We start from the raw sequence: 22,214 nt of genomic DNA on the forward strand, positions 1-22,214 counted from the left end.
ATTGCAAAAATTAATCTAGGTGAAAGGTCTCTTTGAATTGATTTTTTTTTCTTTTTCTTTTTTTTTGTTCATGATGAATCCTTTCAGATGGAATCCAGCGTATCTATATTTCTTCAGCCTGAGATAGTTTCCCTTTATCTTTTGTTATTGCTTTTGTTTTACTTATTCTAATATTTTCTTCAGAAACACCTTTCTTAACTTTATTTTTTATTCTTCATTTCTCTTTCATTTTTTCTTTTATATTAACTCTCATTGTTTTAATCTCTGTCCCACTGCATTCTAAGAAAGCATCTTAAGTAAATCCTCCGATTCATTGACTTGACTTTTTATATTTAATTTTTTTCTGCTTTTATCACCATCGCCGTGACTATTATTGTTTTTGGTTTCCTGCAATCTTTCCTTATTTTACCTGTTTTTCATATTCTATTGTCTTTGCATGTTGTCATTCTTACAGAGACCTTGTCTTGTATCCTTTTGAGTTTCATCTTTTCTTTTCTTCTACATCCCTAGGCAAAGTATTTTCAGAAGGACATACTATCTCTTAGTCCTCGAGATGCTATCCCCTTTTTCTCGTCTGGCTGCGTCTTCCTATAGACCGTATGATATTTGTCGTGTTTCCTCTTTGAATGGGGGAATGCCTGTATAGACTCAGAGTTCACCATTTGACAGCGTTAGTGGTTGGCCCTTTACTCTGTCCATCTGTCAGGTAGTTAAAGCCCCTCATTCTTCAGAGTGGAAGCATGCTGAAGGGCACAACTGTAGCCCAAATTTATTTATCTAGCAGGTAACTCAGGTCCAAAGAGTCTCTGAGTTCACACTGCTCAGTTCACTGGTACTTTTAAACAGTAACGCAAACAAGGAAAACTACAATTCCCAGAATGCTTCACACGAGGCTTCTCTTGTCTCTGCTCTTCCTTCCCACAAAGCACTGCATTACCCGTGGAGATTTTACTTCCCAGGTTGCAACGCTCTACAGGTACCTCTTATGTGTTCTTTTGAGGAGGATATAGAAAGTCGCTGTTTTTGAAGGGAATATAGAAAGTTGTGGGAAGGCCGCAACTTTGAAGGTGCAGCATCTACACAGTTTTCTGGTTAGCATACACCCTTGATTTCTGGATGGGGGCCGGAGGAAAGTCCAAAGTATAGTCCTAAACCTTCCGGCAGCCCCTTCCTTCTAACCTCTAAAGTCTCTTGTTTCATGGAGGTGGATCATGTGTAAGGGACAAAGTGAAATTTGAGTGCCTAGTTTAGTCTAATACGTAGTGGAGCTTCCTTCTGGATTCTGGGATTAGATTGACGTCCACGTTGGTTTCTGCTGCTGGGAATTTTGGCGTTTCTCAGTCGTGCCCTTACAGTCTTTAAGTGGGAAGTTAGAGGAGGCCGACCCTGTTGGTAATTACTAGCTCAGTATTTTCAGCTGAATGCTTAAAGTTGTTGTTGTTGTTGTTGTTGTTGTTATTATTATTATTATTATTATTTTAAATTAGGATTTCTCAGGCAGTTACTTGTTTATGACTTGATCACTCCTCCTTCTAAGGCCAGCAATGGTATTGCTACGATGCTTCATGATTTCAGTTTCCTCTTAATGGGCTTCTACCAAAGTTTGCCTCTAAAGGGACCACCCCTTTCCGCTCTGAACAGTTCAAACCACATTTGAAAAGAACATTTAAAAACAGAGTTATGTAGTGATTTCCTAAAATCTACAGTCCTTGGTGAGGAAGCATAAAAGAAACCTCTGTTAGTAAGTAAAAAAGTGAATCCTTTCCTTGTATGCTTTGACTTGACAAAGGATTACAAAGCTATTTTTGGTCCCATGGACAACTCAAAACTAAGAATTTTCTGTTTGTCCTGTTGGAGTTTTGAAGGATTTTTTTTGTATCAAAAGGTCACTTTTTCATCAAATCCTTGCTATTTACTTTAGAATTTAATTACACAGTGTACTGTTGTCTTGGCTCTAGAGGTCTGGGTAGTTATCAACCAATTTTGAACAAAACGGAAGATCAGCAAAGGAGAAAAAAAAGTGCTATGAAAGCTGAATTTAAGCTGCAGCCTCTACTGTGTCACTGTAGAGCACTAACTAGGAGATAATTTTCTTATCAAAGAATTAATGGTGGGAGATGTTAACATATGAATGCCAAGGGATTTCAGTGAGGCTTGGTACTTATGGGAACGTTATTAATGAGAAATTTGACGTTACAGATATATACACACAGCATCACTTACTGAAAAGCCTGAATGGTGACATGATACTTTACTTCAAATTCGGCAATAAAGGTCCACTAAGTGGATGTGCTCTCTGTTTCCACTTTACCCACAGATCTTTATCTTGTGGTTATGACAGAAACTGTGACGGATTAAGTCTGCATCTAACCCCAACTCTTGTTATCTCTCTGGGCCTTCTTTTCTATAGAAAAAGGATGTCTTGAAGGCTCTTTCCAGCTTACATCATCTGATTCCTTGTTAAATGCACTTTGCACACATATGTGGCTTTTTCAGGAGGTGGAAATGTTTGCTGTTGTGTAGTCAGTCCACGTGAGCTAGCCCACGAGCAGCAGGAATCTAGAATTATTTGTCAGTCTGGTTCTCTAGGGCATCCTAATGAGCTATGGCAAATTGGAGCTGTTGAATCTTTTAAGCAAGTCCTGTTCTCCCAGTCATATGTTCTGAGATAGCACATTACAGAAATGAAGATGTGTTTTCATAGACTCTGTCGTATAAAATATTTATGCCCTGCCTTTGGTCGTATAAAGTATTGTGCAGTGTAGGTCATCTTCTCAGCTAAATGTTCCACTATGAGGACAGCTTCCTAAAGCCCTAGTGGATCCTTAGGGCAGGTGATAAGATGGCCCCACAGAACAAGACACTGTCAGGGCTAATGCCTGAATATAAATGGATCATGCATGACTTAACCCTAAAAGAAGATTTGGCATGAATAGAATTTCCAAAATGTATAATTAACTCTTTTACATTAATGAGAAATATAACCTCCAAAGATGTTAGCTGTCTCAAGATATAATACACTAAAGTTTAACTCTTTCCTTCCTCCATATGGAGGATTGTCCCACTGTTCAAATTTGTCTAGGTACACAGGAGAAGGAACAGTTAGACTTGCTGCTCCCTTTGTATTGTCCTCCTTCTCCCTCTTCAAGGTACTTCTTTTGGGACAATTCGATGTCATAACTATTTATTGGATCTCTACGCTCTGCTTTCCAATGTTATAGCCACACTTTGGGAGGTCTGCAGAAATGTCTAACATTTCTGCCTGCAAGAGGCTGACCATTTAGTTGGGGAGTTAAGACAAGTCCTAAAGAAACAAGTTAAAACAGCGTACCATGAGGTATAATGTATTATATGCAATATGGTTGGATTCTAATTTATATGATGTTGATAGTACAATCATGATTACAAAGAGTAGGATTAATAACTGGAAGAGTTAAAGAAGGCTTTTGGAGCAGGTGGGAAACCTGGGTTTTGAAAGATAGCATGGTTTGGGGCAAGTAGGAAAAAGGGAACTTGTGTGGCTTGCTGGGCAAGGAGATTTACTGGCATCTAGAAGTAGAGGAAAGGCGCTTGAGAGCTGTGTCAGCCACAGCTGCAGGTTGTGTTACAATAACGAGCCCGAATCTTAGTGGCTTAAACGAGCCAAAGCTTGCTTTTCACTCAAGTTACAGGTCCATTGCGGAGTGGCTGAGGACTGTTCCAAGGTGCTTTTTTCAGGGATGCAGGCTGACAGAGCCACTACCACCTAGAATATCTCAGGTCACCTTGGTGGGGAGAGAGAAGGGCAAATCACATACTGTCTCTTAACAGGCTTCCAACTGGAAGTGACACATGTCACTTCTTATATTTCATTGGCCAAAACAAATCACAAGTGCATGCTTAACTTCAAGGGGAAGTGCATTTCTCCCTATGTGCCTCAAAGGAAGAGAACAGGAAGTATCAATGAATGGCTCTAAGAATACCAACCACATGTTGAGGGCGAGAGAGTTGTGTGAAGTAGTGGATAGCACAAGGACATTGCAGACAGATCACCTAGATTTGAAACTTCTGTCACTTAGCAACTGGGTGACCTTTGGCAAGAGACTGCATCTATAGAACAGCGTTAATTATTCTGATCTAGCAAGGCTGTTGAGGACTACACGTGCGAGTGAATATCGATTTATTTAGTTATTACGTCCCTCTCCTGACAGCTTTCTATTTTTTGTTCTAATCTCACATGATAACTACTGTACCTCTTGCTCTTGGGTGTCAAGAAATATACCTATAATCTTGCAATAATTTTTTGATTTTGCTTAAGCTAGCCCAAGTGACTATGTGCCAAGGCCTCCGCTGGTCCATGGGGTACCTTTGCAAAGTAGAAAAAGGCATCCCTCTTAAGTGGAGCTGCATGGGTTCTTGGGCATGCAGGCACTTTATTTGAATTAAGGAAAGATTTCTCATCTTTTTGATAGGGTGTATGGTTTGGTAGCAAAGCATAGGCCAGATTTCAGCCCCACTCCTCTTTGGTGGATGCCCTTGTGCAATGAACAACCTGTGCAACCATATGTGGTGGCCCTGACTTTAGCTTCTTTTAACAGATTCCTGAGAAAAGTAATAGTCCATTTATTGCCCAGCTTCCCTTCACCAGAGAAGAGAGAAGTTTTAAATGGTGTGTCATATATTTTTGGGAAAGTATGCTACACGTAGATTCCTAAGATATGAATTCCCAAGAAAATAACTAAGAAGCATTATGCTCTCACACTCAGAACATCTCACTTATCTGCTATGTTTCGAATCAATGGTATAGTTATTTATAAGCAATTCCCACTGATCTTAATGAGTTTAATGAATAAAGAATGAGCATAATAAGTGAGCTTAACTTCACCAAGAAATAATTTCTTATACAAAAGAAGTTTGATATTAAACTACCACCAAATATAATATAATTAAATCACATTAATTCTTATAGGTATTATGCAATTGTCTGTGCTGTGCACAGATAAGAAGCTGAAAGAAAATTTCTGGTATGCCTTTGAGAAGAATTTGTGTAATTTTAAAAATAACTCAGAGGAAAACAGGGCCAGTATTGAGAGGTTTTTCTAAGATACAGGTTTTTGTTTTGTTTTGTTTTTCATTTACATTACTTACTCGATCAGGGTCTGACTTAATGGTCATGATTCATAGGATGAGGCGAGAGGGGTGAAGTTGGGAAAATACTGACCTCAGCTTTCTCTTCTTTGCTCTGTAGTGGGGAGGAGAGGGAAGGGGCATTATATTCTTCATGTGGACACAAGGTCTAAGCAGTGGTACCTTATGCACTGACACTATGAAAGCCTGAAAGAGAGTGTGGCAGGCTGCATATGAGCCCCCCTGCCCCAAGATGTCTATATCCTAATCCCAAAAATCCGTAAATGTGTTACTTTAAATGGCAAAAGGGAATTTCCAGATGTGATTAAGTTATAGATTTTGAGCTGGAGGGATTATCTTGGATTATCCAGTGGGCCCAATGTTATCCCAAGGATCTTTATAAGAGGGAAGGAGGCAGGAGAGTCAAGTCAGAGGAGGCTATGTGACAATAGAAGCAGAAACTAGAGTGACGTGGCCACAAATGCCAGCAGCCTTTGGATATCAGAAGAATCAAGGAAGAAATTTTTTCTTAGATCCTCCAGAAGGAACCATACGTACTGACACCTTGAGGTTAGCCCAGTGAGACTCACATTGGACTTCTGACTGTCAGAACTATAAGAGGATAAATTTGCATTGTTTTCAGCCACAAGGTTCGGGTAATTTGTTCAGCAGCCAAGAAAACTGTTTCAAGGAGCTAGGGTGGGGCTTTCTGAGGATCCTACTAGGGAGGGTGAGTATTCAGACGGTGATCTTGGGTCAGTTTACTAGTTCAAGAGTCATCACACTATGGCCTGTGGGTCAAATCCAGCCCACCACCTGTTTTTGTACATAATGGCTTTAATATTCTTAAATGGTTGAAAAAAAAAATCACAAGAATAATATTTTGTAACATGTAAAAATATTAAATTCAAAACATTTAAAAAGGTTTGCTGATCCCTGTTTTAGACTCGGGACATCAGCTTTGATCTTGATGTCTTAATGCTTTTCTGTGTCTTTCATAAGACTGAATTTATCCTCACCTCACATTGCCCACCACGTTAACTTGATCAAGTCCTACATATCACTTAATGCTTCTTTGATTGAAACGCTACCTTCTCTATGAGGCTTGCTTGCCATGCTGAGAGTTTACCGTGTTCTGTACGCTATAATAAATGCCAGAAATACAAAAATAAGGTACGATTTGTTTCTTCAAGACTGCACAACCACACACCAAATAAACCCTAGTATATATCAAATACATTCAATCTCTGTGAATACTCCTAAGAGCCACCTGAGGTAAATATTATTCGATCGGTTTTTCAGATGACTAAACTGAGGCACAGAGATGCTAAATAACTTACCCATAGTCAGTTAAACAATTCTGTTTAGTCCCTAAACCCAGTCTCTTTCTGTAATATCACATGATGTTCCCAGAGCCATCTGGTCCTGCCCTCATTGCTCCGATCTCCCCTATAAGCTGGTGGCTTTGTGACCTCTGCCCTCAACCATAACTCAAAATCTATATGTCTTTATAGAATTAATAGTTTTTAGGCATCTAGTAGAGTTTGGAAAGGCCCCCCCCCGCCCCCAGAGTTTTGTTCTTGAAATGTCAAATAAGAGCCAATAAATTAGGATGTTGAAAGGAAATATTAGATTGAAGCAAAATTGTAGGCTGACTGGCTGCAAAACTCTTCTGGGTGAGCTGATGAGCTATGAGGCAGATTCATTTTAGCCAGCTTGTCTCAGGTCCTGTAAGGCAGAAGTGTGCCTGTAATTTTGACTTTTTTCTTATGTGTTCTTTGGTATTAGACAATTGTGTGGCCATCTGTGTGCTTACTGTAGAGAGGACAGTGAACTACATATTGGTCATTTTGGTTCCATCTCCAGAGGTAGGTAGTAACAAAAAATGCCTGCCACCTGCTAGTGCCCAAGTGTGGAGCAAGGGAAGAATAAAGGGCTGAGGGTCATTTTAGGTACCGTGAAAGCAAATGAGTTTTTTAATTGTTTTTGATCCAAGTGTTTTGCTGACTCTTCTGCATAGGGTTGAGGTGAACATCTAATGAAAATGTATATGTGAACTATTTTATAAATCAGAATGTGCTATACCAATACAAGACTTGATAGACTTGGTATTAAATATATCAAATAGGGTATGTTCTCATTTTCAAAAAAATTTATTTTGTACTTTCTGTGTTCTTACCTCTGCTCTGTATTTCCTAGAGGGCTATTAAGAAGCATTGGCAGGCACTACAAATTCTCTTTCTTATTATTAGTGTTTTGTTTTTCTTCTATGGCAGAGAAATTATATTTTATGTCGCTTTGACCTGACTTCACTGCTGTTGACTGTGGCTTATACATTTATGAAATGTAACCTGGTAAAGGGAAAAGCAGACATTTTTCTTCCTAGAAAGTCCTATAGGTTTGCCACATTACTCTGAGCTTAGTGGTGGAATTTCCAAATTCCTATCAGTGACGGAATAGCTTATTTTTTGGTGAAAGAAGGGAGACTAGGGGGAGGAAATCTTGGTCAAGAATATGTAAGAAAAGAGACTGAAAAAGAATACCAATTCTGGAGGACTTTCACTACAATCCTGCTGATTTGTGCCTGAGTGAACTATTAGAAAGATTGTGTGCAGGAGATTGCTTTAGTAACCCAGCTTCGAATCCCAACAAATAAGATCATTCACCCAAAGCAGCAGTGTCTGGCTTTACCCAGGAATCGAGGCATGTAAAAATAGTCGGGAAAGTTTTAAAGAAGAAAACAGATGTTTTAAAATTGGGATGGGATCTGTTTGGTCAATGACTATTTATGGGTATGGTCAAATCAGACATGTTTGAAAGATTTGCTTTTTACAGTTTACCACAGCTTATTACAAATGGCAGGATAGAGCCAGTATGCAATATGGGTATGGCTTACTTTAAGAAAATCCAATATTATGACCCCCCCAAATTTACAAACAGATGAACTAGGGGATGGATATTTCCCTCATTAAAAAAATTCACTTAGGGGGATCTCTTCCAGGATGTTTAAAATATGACTTGATCTGCAAATGTGGTTTGCCCATGAGTTTTCAGAAACGCATATGATAAAAGTATGAATATACACACATGCTGTACTGGGTTTAGACTCTCATTAAGGTAGGTAGATGTCACATGTCTCAGGATGACTATACCTGCTACAGGCTTGTCCTTACTGCAATAGAGAACTCACTTAACAAATCAAGAACTACCTATTGTTGGGAGAGGCTATCTACCATGGGCTGTGAGTGTCCCTGTACTTTTTTGTTGGGTATACCTAGAATGCAAAGTTCTGATCATTCTTCACCTACATCATCTCTCATGGTTGCGTTTACTGTGAGCAGACTTGAGGGGTACAGTAATGTCTCTCTTTGGGATAACAAACAGGTTTGCTTACAGCTTACTAGAAAAAAAGCATAGTCCTTAACTTCAGTGTCCCTCATCTGTGTTGCAAGCCCACTGCATGCACAGCATCCATCTGGGTTCACAGCTTTACTCCAATGGGACTTGAGGGCAAGGAGAAATGACATAAATGCTGATGCTCATGTTTCTTGCTGTGCCATACATAATAAAGTCCTTTGTCTCTGACTCAGGAGTCTCATTTCTTCTGCCAGTGCCATGAAATAGCAACCAGCTAACTTATTAGCTTGTATATAAGGTAAAATCAAATGCTAGATTTGATAGTTACTTCAATTTGATTGTGTTGGGTCTAGATCTGTGAATTTGGGGTTATCTGGACACTTTGTTGACTTGACATAAGAGGTACATATGACTTTATTTTCTTATCTTTTTTGCTTAGGGCAGCAGGTTAAAATAGTACTTACTATTTTATTGTCACAGGTGTAAGCTATAGCAGCTGGTGTTTGGCGTAGATTTTTGTTGTTTTCTTTTATATTTATTAAGGGAAAATCTTTGGTACTATTGAATTGTGATCATTTTCTCCAGGTGCAAGTCTCGATTATACATGCAAGGGAGAAACCAATGATTATTAAGGAAACGGCATGTTGGGACCGAACTCGTATGTGGGGATTTATGAATGGATTGCCTATGCAGGATACGTATTTTAAAGATATATTTGAAATGTCGGTTAAGGAACACTGAGGTTAAGGACTATGTTACCTATGTGTATGGAGTATGCTATTAGGATGTATCTACCGGTACCACATGACAGATAGTGCTTTGTGTTCTGAGAATTAGAATTCAGGCTCTAGGAGTAGGTTTCTCTTTTCCTCCCCTGAGTTGAGGTCAAGTGCCTCATCTCTTAGATGGACTTCTCTTCCACCAGAACATTTGGGAAGCAAGATAAACGACCTTTGGGGTAGAATAAATGTATGGGCATATGCATGGGTAGATCTGAATTTGTAGATCTGATTTGTTGCATATTTTTGTGATTCAACACCACAGTGGGCTGGGTTTGTTTTCAGTGAGCATATAGAAATTATCCAAATGAATGTCATTTCTTTCAAATTATCACCTTGGGAATCTATATGTTATTCTCAAGTTATTGCCAGTATTTTGGCACACATTTCTGTAACTCTTTTTATGAGGGTGTATTCAGAGTCTGAGGTCTAGTGATGATCAACCTTCATGCTCTTTTTCAGTTGTCAAAAATCATATAGAGCCAATTCTATGATTAAAATGTGTGATCAAATGGGATAAAAGGACATATAAAGTAATAAAATTGATTTTCTTGAATTATTTGCAAATGGAACCCAAATGCTATTGCCAAATGAACTTCCAGAGATTTTTCAGGTGATGGAGATCTCTCAGAGCTAAGTGCATGTGAAATTTTCAAAGCGTCAACTACAAAGGGTCCAATAAATATGTTTGTATTAGTCACCTGGGGCTGCTCTAACAAAATACCATAGACTGGGTGGCTTAAATGATACACATGTATTTCTCACAGTTATGGAAGCTATTAAGACCAAGATCAAGGTGTCAACTGATCTGGTTGCTAGTGAGGGCCCTCTTCCTGGCTTGTAGATGGTTTATCTTGCTGTATGCTAACATGGCAGAGAGAGAGGGGGCTCTGGCACTTCTTTTGCTCCTTATACGGGTACTAATCCCATTTATGGGGCTTTGCTCTTGTGACTTCATCTAAACCTAATTACCTCCCAAATGCCCCACCTCCTAATACCATCTCAGTGGGGGTAGTGCTTCAAAGTATGAATTTCGGGGAGATGCAGACATTCAGTCGATAACAGTGTTTATCCCAATACACTTCGCTTCATGGCTGAACAGTACTGGCATGTCAGTACCGCCACGGGTCTTTGTGGGTTGGTGGGGAAGTACGTACTTTGTGGCCAACTGTACAACCTGATTAGAATTAATCCCAGCCACTTGATCTTTACTATTCAATTCATTGCTGCAAGCTCTGTGAAAAGCTAAGTTCTTTAATACCAGCGAGGCTATTTTAGTGACTGGTGACATATTGGTCTCAAAATCCTGCCATGTTTCTGGAGACGTGGCCCTTCCCCACAACTTCCGTGATTGTGGAACAGGCGCAGGGAACTTGAACATTACCTGGTCCAGAGTTTCCCAAATTTCAGTTACTTCATATAATGATTTTGTGATATATGTGCCAACTGTTATTATTTACTTATTTTCTTAAAAATAACTTACTTAGAAAAGTCATAAATTTATTTAAAAAGGAGACACTGTATTACTACTATAAATGAAAATCCACGGACATGAATACAGGATAATGGTAAAATAAATACGCCGAAAATAGCATAATGTTATTAAATTCTAACCATTCTGATACTGATTCGCAGAAACTGAGTTCTAGGTTTTGTTTGCTAACAAGTGAGATTAGCAAGAATTGGAGAGATATTAAAGACCTCTTAATCAAGACATGCAATGGATTATTGCACCTGAATTTGTTTATGCTTCCCTGTATCTGCACCCTTGCATGGTCTCCTGCCACACTGAGTCTGTTTTTGGTCATGTGATTTGCTTTGGCCATTGGACAGTAGCAAATGTCATGCTACCAGTGACTTGAAAAGTGCTTACACGTTGGGGCTTTCCCTCTCTTGCTGTTCTTAGAACCTTTGACCAGTACATGAACAAGCCCAGTTTAGCCTGTTGGATGTTAAGAGTCACATGATCCAGTCACCCTATCACCCCAATCAACAGCGCCAACCAAGGACCAGACATGTGACCAGTTAACCCTAGTTAATCTGCTTAATCTCCAGCAGCAATGGCGAGCTCAGCCAAGATCAGCTGAGCCCACGTCAGTGAAACCACTAGACCCATAGATGTGAGAGCATTAACAAATGATTGTTATCTTGTGCCATTGAAACATTTCAGGGTGGTTTGTTATTCAGCAGAAGTTAACTTAGACTGCAAACTAGATTTGTGCTATGTAATTCACAGCACGCAAATTTTCCAGTACGATTTCTTTCAGTGTTGAATTTGAGCATGACCACCTGATCTACAGCTAATAACACACATTGCATACTTCAGTACATTCAGGACAATCCAAGTCCCACCTTTAGGTTTAACAACCAAAAGCCCACAGAGGTAAAGTGACTTTATCCAGACTTCATAGTTAGCTAGAGACAAAGATGGCACTAGACTTCAGGTCTCACCTGAGCAATCTACTTCCAGAGCATTTTGCCGCTTTCTTCAGGATTGGTGTGTTTAATCATAAAAAAGTGATGAGCAGTGTTTTAGGGAGGTATTGTAGCATCAGCTTATATTATCTGTATCTTCTTGTGAAAGGAGTAGAATTCAAATTAACCTACAGAATTGAAAAAATTATTATGTTTTTTGTATAATCTTGTGCTCTAGATTGAATCGTACCCCCCAAAATATTTTGAAGTCTTAACCTCCAGTGCTTGTGAATGGCCTTATTTGGAAAAAGAGTCAGATGTAATCAAGTTAAGACGAGGTCATACTGGATTAGGGTGGGCCTTAAATCCGATGGTTAGTGTCTTTATAGGAGAGAGAGATTTTGACACAGAGACACACACAGAGGGAAGATGGCCTGTGACGATGGAGGCAGAGATTAGAATTCTATTGCTACAAGCCAAGGAATGCCAAAGATTGCTGGCAACTATCAGAAACCAGGAAGAGGCAAGAAGATTCTTTCCTAGAGCCTTCAAAGAGAATTCTGGCCCTGCCTTGATTTCCAACTTCAAGTCTTTGTAACTGTGAGAAAATAAGTTTCTGTTCTTTTAAGATACCCAGTTTGTGGAACTTTGTTATAGTTGCCCCAGGAAGCCAAAGCATCTGGCTTATTCACTTCTGTTGGGAATAATATTCTGCCTATGTTGCACCCTAAAGAAGATGGGATGTAGGGAAACTCACAGACAGCATAGGAAGGTCAGGGATTCAAAAACGACCTTGACTATCTGCTAAAATAAACCACCACCCAGAAATGCCTGCGTGGCTGAGGACTGAGAGTGTGTAGATGATGTCAGGGCAGCCTGGTCTTGGGTTCCTTTCAATCAACAAAGGAGGCAGTAGGGCTACCATGTAGCCTTTGGGCGTTCTGGCTCAGACCAGGTGCAGCAGAGCAAGTCTGTCAGGCAGGATCTTTTCTAGAGTTCATAAAAAAGGTAGAAATTCAGTCTTGATGGGGAAGTTAACATTCACCAAAGAGTCTCTGTAAGTTCATTTAATTTGGGATGTGACAAACATCTGTACCTTCTGGAGGTGAAACTATTTTCTAGGAGTGAAGACAGATATACTCAGAATTGACATTCCCTCCCTTCTTCCTCAATGAGGTTGTAATCCTAGTGCTGGTTTTCCCACACACAGTGAGTGATGTTGGTGCTCGGTGGATTATTGCCTCTGCCTTTTGAGCAGTCAGAGCAGCATTTCTTTTCTTGGTTGCATTAGTCATTATCCATTTACAGTCATTTGCATTTTGAAATCTTTATCCTGCTGCATCCAAATATTAATGGTGGGTACAGCCTGCACCAAAGCAATTTAATTGGCTTCTGAAAACCTCCTCTAGATAATCCAAAAAAATCTGTCACTAAGGGGACCCCAATTTGACTGATCACCTTTTTCCATCAGATGCTAGGGTCATATCCTTAAACCTTCGTGCTTGTTACTTTCGTTTGGTTAATTCTATTAGTGGCTGACTCAGACATGAAAGTCTTTGCTATTAAAAACAAATGTCATCTCAAAAGGAAAATCCCGAGGCTGCCTTTCCTTCTGATCTCTCCATCAACAGAGGCTGGATGCTCAAATCCAAAGTGCTGCTTTGCATTAATTGTCTGCTATCCGCAGTACCTCTTTAATGTCAGGGAAATAATTCCTAAGAGTGAAGAAGAAAAAGAGGTCATAATTAGCATTGGACATTGGATGAATTCGAAGTTGTCCCTTGGACTGGATCTGAGTGGCACAACCCAGTCTGATGCGAACCCTGAAAATGTGTTTGGTGAGTTTATCACTGACTCCCAGCTGCCTTAGCATAACCTTTAACCCCTTTTTCTTCAGGCGCTGATTTGTTGAGGCCACCAGTGTGCAAAGTCACATTTCCCAGCTTCCTTGCAGCTAGGTGGCACAGTTCTCACCAATAACATGTAAGTAGAAGCCTGCTGGAGATTTCTGGAAAAATTTTGCTTTCTTAATATAGGCATTGTTCTTCCCTCCTTCTGGCCTCATTTTTTCCCATTCTGTCTGGAATACCTATGAAATAGCTTGAGCTAAAGCAGCCATCTTGTGACCATGTGGGAAAGGCCAAGGATTGCAGAGACATTGCCCTGATGCACTTAGCTACCAAACCAATGCCAGGAACCTTCTACCTCTGGACTTCTTTCATGAGGAAAGATAATCCCCATTTGATCTGCATCACTGTTAAGTGGACCTTCAGTTATGTGCAGCTAAATTTGATTCTTAGGTGATACAATGGGATTTCTAAGAGCCCAAATGTTCTGCTGTGTCCTACGTTTAAGAGTTATCTGGAGCTAGAAGGAAATTTGGCAGGTAAAGCGAGGGCCCAGCAGAGCAGAGAGTCCTGGTGTTCCCCATGTGTGTGTCAGACTGGGCCTCGTTCTCTCCGTGGCTTAGGGCTTTCTGGGTGTTCTAGATGAACTCGTCAGAGGGATTCCTTCGGTTTCTGTGTCCTTTTGGGAGATTATATTTAATGAACAACTGCTTTGTTCATTTCCTTACTAATTTCCATTTCTTGAGAAAGAAAGGAAGCTCCAACTGAGATAATTATGTCCTGGTGCCCCTCTAAGTGAATGGGGGAGAGGGAAGGATACATTTTTGTGAATTGAAAATGTCATTTTGTACAAAAGGAGTCATTCTGAGTGAGGACTAACACATTCACAAAAACCAGAAACATGGCTGGACTAGATCATCTCTTTTCTTGACATACTTTTAAAAAATTTGTCTCAATGTTCAAATCATTATTTACAACTTCCACACAAAGATTGGGAGTCTACTGGGGTTTCTCGAAATAGTCCTGCCTGGGTGAGGGGAGGGGGAATCAGACTGTCATTTGGGGAGTTAGTTGTACTAATGCATGGTGGGAGCTCTGAGCTTGCCCTGGCTTTGCGGGGGCGGCGGGAGTGGGGGGGCTCTGTGGAGTCCCCTCCTGGCCTCGAGCCCAGACTTAGAGAAAGACAGCTGATGTGGGTGGAACTCTGGGGTATAGACGGACAAGTCTTTTCCTCGGGAGAGCAGGGCACACCTCTCTGGATTCGCTGTGGTCATCTCTCCAGCTAGGCCCAGAGACTTCTTGTTTACTTCTTGTTCCTTTGGCTAGTCTCTTCTCACGACTTGACACCAAATGTGTCTCCTCATAGAACAAGTAGGAGGCAAGATAATGTCATGATCCAGAACCTGGTCTTGATTTGTCTGGAAGATCTGGGTTCTGCCTTAGTTCTGCCATTTATATGCTGGCTGACCTCAGGTAAATTACTTAGCTTCTCTGAGCCTTGGCTTTCTCATCTATAAAATTTATTATTCATCGTATCTATTATTGCTACATAGTAAATGACCTCAAAATCTCCGTGGCAGCCAATAATAAGCATTTATTTCCCACTCACATATTGCTGGTCCACTGGGGCAGTGTGTCTTCAGATTGCTGAAGAGTGAGCCTTGGACCCAGGTTCTGGGTCTGCTCCACGTGAGTTATTCTGCATTTCAGGATGGAGGACAGTGGCTACGTGGAGCATTTTCTTCTCATGATAGAGTTCTAAAGCTTCCAGATGGGTGAGTAGGAACCCGTAATTCTCTTTAGGCTTGCATCTCGTGCACTGTCTCTTCTGCCTTCATTCCATTGGCCAAAGTAAGTTATATGACCAAGTCCCATGTTCAAAGAGTGGGAAATATATTCCTTCTATGGAGGGAGGTGGGAAGTGAATATTTACTGAACAATGTTCTAATTACCATTCCCAGCTTAAACAGATGTTTTGAAGACTTAATGAGATCGTGATGCGAGGCATTTAGCATTGAGACGTACACATAGTAGTGCTCATTAAACGTTAGCTGCTCTTTTTGCTGCTTTGTTGCTGCTGTGTCTGCTAAAACTACGCGCCTGTTCTCAGCGTGGAGAGGTGGGGCTCTGGAGAGGAATGCATTGAATGGGTTGTATACTGTTCAAGACTTCGATGGCCTGAGAATCAGACTTCATCTCTTCCACCCCAGCCTGTAGTATTCTCCCCTTTCACATCAAACGGGCCTGTGGAAGCTTCTGAAAACTTTGGGACATCGTGATGCTCTATTATACTTTAGTGCATCCTATTCTACTTAAAGCATGTCCGTGCCTGTTCTCAGTTTGATCTTCTTAAGTTATCCCGTGAAGTAAACTGAGAAGCCATCGCTACTGTCATTTTATGGTGAAGAGAACAGATTGGGTTGATCCTAGGTGACATCTGTCCCTTTGGCCTTCTAGAGCTTGGATGGAAAAGTGTTGTTTTCATGACAAGTGCATTGGTTGAGGTTTGTAGGAATAAACCATAAATATTTGGAACGTTCACATTTATTTCTTCATTCATTGATTCATTAACTCATTCACTCATTTAATAGGCAGAAATTTATGGTGCCTCCGTCATGTACTCTCTGAGCGCTGTGGTGCGTGAAAGGAGTGGAGAGCTCAGCAGACTTTGGGGTCATTCCAGGCCCATCTGGGGTTTCGACATTGGCGGGGAGTTGATGGTGAGGGCCAGAGTCAGGACGCCTGAGCTTGCTTTTCACTCCTGTGTTACTCACCACTGTGTATCCTTCATGAGCCACACGCAGTCTCCTCCACATCTCCTCACTCACTAGGTCCAACTAAATTACTCTTTCAGGTTACACTGGAGCATCTCAGGGTCCGCAGAGGTTCTCAGAGATGTCTCCTGGTCCCCTGGACCACACACTGACCTACTTGGAGGTGTGCACAGGCTGTCACCCTAATTAGCACCCTGTGATGATGGGACAGCAAGGTCCAATGCCTCGAGTTGGAGGTTATGAGTCTGGGTTGCCGCGCTGAGTCTGTGGCCAATTAGGAGCTTGAGAGGCTGTCTCACCACGTCCTTTCCTACTTCCTTTTCGTTTTCCTTCTCTGAGGTGGGACTTGCGATAGATACATCAGATAGAGATGGTCTGGACTAATGAATTCCTTCTCCTCAAGCTTCAGCTAATCTCACAACAGTTTAAACCTATGAGGTCAGGAGAGACTATTTCCTCATTTTACGGAGGAAGAAGCAGCCTCCGAGAGGGTAAGTGGCTTATCCGTTGTTCAGCTAGAATCCCAGGTGACCTCATCTTTCTAGTCTTCAGATTTTATAATACTTTTCAATTCACAAACACTTACTCTGTGTTATTCTTTGCAGTGTCCCGAGCTTGCCAGTTTTTAACCTGTCAGTGGTGTTGAGGCCTGAGGTAGGAGGGGCAAACAAGGAATGAGCATCTTCCCCTCTCCCTCCTAGAGAATTCTTAACCCCTCTCAAATCCTGGAGATTGCAGGGGAAGGGAGGACCAATCCAGGACCTAAATCCATCAGAGTCAGTCATATCCTTGGTTGACCTCGATTCAACAGAGCATGGCTACTCTGTGCTCGTTGGGCATCCTCACCTTTCCAGTCATCTTTGTTCTTGGCCTGCTGTAGACCTGAGGTGTCTTGGTTGCTTTGTTGGTCTCCCTTCTACCATCTTGGCGAAGGTCTTAATTTCAGAGCTGAAGGACCTTTCGCAAATATGAAGGTATCTGGGCTGTCTGAAGAGTGTAGTTTATTCCGAAAGCGTACTAAGTGCTTTTATGTCTGCTATTTGCTCTGGTTGCATTGAATTTAATTGGTTACTCTGGTGAATTTAACCCTCACTCCTGTGGTATAGGTGGTGTTTTCTTCATTTTACAGATAAGGGAACCATGAAGCTCAGAAAGGTTATTTTTCTCAGAATTACACGGCTGGTAAATGAAGCTTACACTTTCCATCACGTAACTCTGTCTAGTCAGTCACAGCTGCTGGTACGGGTCATGGATTTCTTATGTTATTTACAACTCTCATAACAACTCTACCTTCTTATCCCCTTCATTTGCCAGGTGTTGGGATTGAGGCACAGAGAGGTTAAGAAAGTTGCCCTAGGTCACACAGCTCATACGTGATAGTAATGAAGTTCTAGTGTGGGGCTGTTGGACTCACAAACTCGTCTTTTATCCCCTTTCTTGTTGAGAAAGTCCTGTTGGACTTGCCACAATCTCCCTGAGCCCTCTCAGATACCCACGTGCGGTAGAAGACTCATGAAGGGAGCATCAAGCACAGAGGCGATGAGAAAAACACTTCTCATTGAAAGAGCAGCCTCTGTGTGTGGTATGCAGAGGGAGATGGTGAAACTCCATCCCCAGTCTTGGTGGTTGGGGGGCTGATCCAAAGACCCTCACACCTTCTTTTTGAGCATCTCCCGATGGAACTACCTCCTTTTCTATCCTTCGATTTCTTGTGTCTTTGGTCGATGCCATTAGTGTATAAGGACTGGCTCCCTTCTGGCTGGGCCCTTCTGACCTGTCATCCCCATTTCCACAAACCGTTTGAGGTCTGCTGTAGTGAGGTAAGCTAGGCATACCCCATAAGAGAATAGCCCCCACCAGGAAGTAAACTGGGGTCTTGCCTGGACCCTAGCCCAAACCCTGAACATGCAGCTGGAGATTCCTAGGAAAGAGTATTAGCTCACTGCAGCTTTTAGCATCATTGCTGTAGTTTCTCTCCTGCCTTGGGAAAAAACTGCCCACTTTTTCTGACCATTCTCCAACTCTCCCACAGAAACCCATAATTGACCAGGGCAAAACACACAGCTCACCCCGTGCTGTGAGAACTGCTAGACTTTGTGCATCTTCTAATCTGATTACATTTCCAGTCCAAACCATCTTTGTTTCTCACTTCCTAATTGATTTCCCTGCTTCCACCCGTACAATTTATTTTTTCTGAGCAGTAACCCTGATCCTTCTAAATGGTGAGTTTGATCATGTTACTCCTCAGGTTCTCATGTTCCTTGCAGAAAAGCCAAAGTCCTTACAGTGGTGTCTAATGATGGAGGGCAGGGGCTGGCACTTTTTTCTTATAAAGGGCCAGATAGTAAACATTTTTGGCTTTGTGGGCCTTTGGTCTCTGTGACAGCTACTCAGCTTTGCAGTAGCATGAAATCAACCACAGTCAATATGTAAATGAGTGGGCGTGGCTGTGTCCCAACAAAACTTTATTGACAAGAACAGGCAAACAGATTTCACTCACTGGCTACAGTTTCCTGACCTCTGCTCCAAGTGGCCTTGGGACCTCTTGGGCCTTATTACTTTCTGCTCTTGTCCTCTGCTCCAGGCCCACTGATCTCTACAAATACTGGAAGCATTGGCTTGGGCCCTTTCATTGGCTGTGCTATCCAGAACATTCTTCCTTTATATATGTGAGTGGCTCGTTTTCTCATTTCCTTCAGATTTCTACTTAAATGTCATTACCAGAGCCCTCCCTGACCACGCTATCTGAAATAGCAGCCCTTCTCATTTTCTAGCACCCCCACCTTCCTTACCCTGCTTTATTTTCCTTAACAGCCCCTGCCACCACCTGGCATATTTATTTATTGAATGAATAAATGATTTCCTCAGCAAATAATACTGAGAACCTCCTTAATGCCAGGCAACACTCTAGGTGCTAGAATTTCATAAAGAGCAAAACAAAGGCCCTACTATCACAGGGTATAAAGTCTAGCTGGGAAGACAGACAATAAAAATAGTAAAAATACATGTAAATGTGGCAGGTGGAGATAAGTGCTGTGGAGGAAATTAGGCTGGGCAAGGGGACAGGTGGTGGGGACTCACCGCTCTGCTCCTGTCTCAGTATTTGTCTTCTGCCTGGCCTCATTGTTAAGGTTTCCCAAGTCATAGCAACGGTTCCATCAGCTCTCTGCTCAGCGCACAGCCTGCTTTTGCAGCACTGGTGTGGCCGACAAAACCCCAGTGCCGATAGGGGGCACCACAGACTGCGCAGAGCTGGCCGTGCAAAGAGGTTTGATCAAGACAGGGGCAGCCAAGCTTTTCTGAACAGGATGGAAAGGAAGGTGAAGGCTGCAGCCGAGGGATGGTGAAGCTGGAAGTTGTGGGATGTAACAGGATCCAAACACGGCTGCCTGCACCACAAGTGTTTTTCATGGAGCGCTGCCTAAACTACGAGGCATTACGGAACAATGCACTTCCAAGTCGGATGCTTAATAAATCAGCCAGGCATGCGTTATTATGCCGCTGCAGAGCCCTTGTTGTGTCTTAATGCTCAATTATACAGCACAGAATCTGGATCGGGTTTTCTGTCATACTGGACGTGTGGCAGGAACGGCCTCTGTAATTGCTCTGCGTGGGAATGGAGTCATCTGTGTCTTGGCAGAGTGACTTACTCAGACTGACATGTAAATCGAAGGGGCCTTACTTAGAGTCACAGGCTCAGAGAACTCTACGACTTCAAAGAGACCTTTGAGGTGATCCCAGTCCAATGTGCTCGTGCTACAGATGGAAAAATTGAGGCTCACAGAGAGAAAGTTACTTGCTTAAGGTCAAAAGTGGCAACTGCAGCCTCAAGTCAAGCTACCCATTCTGAATCAAATACTTGCTTCAGCCACTGCCTGCCTTCTGGTGTCTGCAGCAGATGCCATGGACGGTGACATCTTCCTGCAGTCTGACTCTGAAGCTAAAGACCAACCGGAAGAAGCTGTGCCTCATTTACTTGAATAAAAGTGGACAACCAGTTACAAAAAACAACAGACTTCCATATTTTATGGATCCCTGGGGACTCAGTGAACTCATGCTCCTAGATTAAAGGAAAGAGGAAAACCATACCCTTCTTGCTGAACTGTGCTGCCTGCTGGTTCCCCAGCGGTCTCCGGAATGGAGAGCATCACATGTGACAGCTGGAGAGCATTATCACTTGAAGGTTTGCATTCTGGCTTTTATATTTCATTTACATAGATCTGCATACTATACGCTCTGGGCATTGTTTTCTGTTTCATTCCAACGTTGCAGCCTCCCTTCTCCAAGCTCAGTTGGTGTTTTGGCTCCCTCAGCTCTGCTGGGTGAGAAAAGTGCTTGGCTAAAGTTTGATCTGGAGAAACATCTGGAAGTTCCACCTCATGGGAGAGGCTCTGGGGAAGAGAGTGGCTGTTGAGTCAGTGACGTGTTGGAGTCCCGAGGCCATCGGTTCGTTTCCTTAAAGGTCCATGGTAAAGGTCTGCTTATTGCGGTCCTTATCTTTCTCTCATATTCAGAGCGCCTGTTTGTGTTAACACCCAGAGGCTAGCTTCTGTGATCAGAGTGACTGTGTGTCAGGGGCAAAGTGGCACCTTCAAGGTGTCATGGAGAGACGATTACCTTTTGGGCACCTAGATCAGTCCTCCATGAGATGTGTTTGTAGGTGAGAAATACAAATTAAAACCACAGGAGATACTACTACCCAACTCATTAGGATGGCTAAAATAAAAAAGGCTGATAATACCAAGAGTTGACAAGGATAGGTCAAGTAGATTCTCATACATGGCTGATAGCAGTGTAAACTGGTACAATCGCTTTAGAAAATCACTTGCCAAACCTTCCGGAGGTAAACGCGCCTCTCCTGTGACCCAGCCATTCCACTCCCAGGTCTGTCACCAAGAGAAGTGAGTGCACATGTCCACCAAAACGTCGTGGCAGCATTATTCATGGCAACAAAATATTGGAAACTACCCAAACGGATAAGTGACTTGAATATGCTTATATGGTAGAATAGTGCATGGCAAACAAAAAGAATAAACTATTTATGTGCAACAACGTGCATAAGTCCCACAAATTAAATGTGCAGCAAAAGAAAACAAACACGTGAGTCCCTACTGTGGGATTCCATTTATGTAAAGTCCTAGAACAGCAAAGTCTATGGTGATAAAAGTCAGAATTATGTTTACTTTTGGCGAAGGGGGGTGGACAAGAAAAAGGGCATGGGGGAGGCCTCTGGAGTCACGGGAATGTTACATATGTAATAGTTCATTTATTCCCTTAAGGTTTGTCAGGTTCACTGTGTGTCTGTTACACCTCACTAAAACTGAAGGAGAGAATAAAGGGACTCAGGTGAGCAAGCCTCCAGGGTCGTTCTGGTACAGCCCATGTCTCTGACCTTCAGGACTTGGCCTCTATTTCCAGACTTCTGATACCACTGAGCTTTACGGACTATGCTCTTCAGCATTTCCTCATACCAGCTTTGCCACCTACTTGCAGGCTTAATGCTCAGACATGCCCTAGTCTGCCACCAGCATCTGTGTTTGTGCAGTATACACACTGCTTTAGGTGTGCCCAACTTCAAGCTGAGCTGATGGTGTCAGAGTTTGCCTGTGCCAGAATAGCTCTTCTGTGAGTTGCCTTCCCGCCCCCCACCGCCCGCCGCCCCCGCAGGCCCCTTAATCCCACACTTAGGATGAGATGGGCCTAAGAAACTCCCCACACCATATCCTCTGTCAGCTGCCCACTGCTGCCACCATTTCCCAGGGGCGTATGCAAAGGGAACATTCCAGGTCCTGTGTACTCTGTTACTACCTGAGTAGCCCTGAGTAGTATCAGTGAGCCAGACTGCATAGGCCCATTGGACTCCTGCGCTAAGCTAGAAGCCAGCTGAAGCCCTAGGAAAAAAGCCGGTCCCCTCTCCTGGGCCCTCCCTCCAGGAC

The 22,214-nt window shown here is 42.3% G+C and overlaps 1 long non-coding RNA gene across 1 annotated transcript; it reads left to right on the forward strand.

The window, feature by feature from the left end:
* Positions 1-941: 941 nt before the first annotated feature.
* LOC120587701 (uncharacterized) lies at positions 942-21,856 on the forward strand. The gene is made up of 4 exons (XR_005649064.1): positions 942-976; positions 13,555-13,640; positions 15,215-15,279; positions 19,410-21,856. It is a non-coding gene; the product is annotated as an uncharacterized LOC120587701 (long non-coding RNA).
* The last annotated feature ends 358 nt before the right edge of the window (positions 21,857-22,214 follow it).

The sequence above is a fragment of the Pteropus medius genome, unplaced genomic scaffold, assembly GCF_902729225.1.
Source record: "Pteropus medius unplaced genomic scaffold, Ma_sr-lr_union100, whole genome shotgun sequence".
NCBI lineage: Eukaryota > Metazoa > Chordata > Mammalia > Chiroptera > Pteropodidae > Pteropus > Pteropus medius.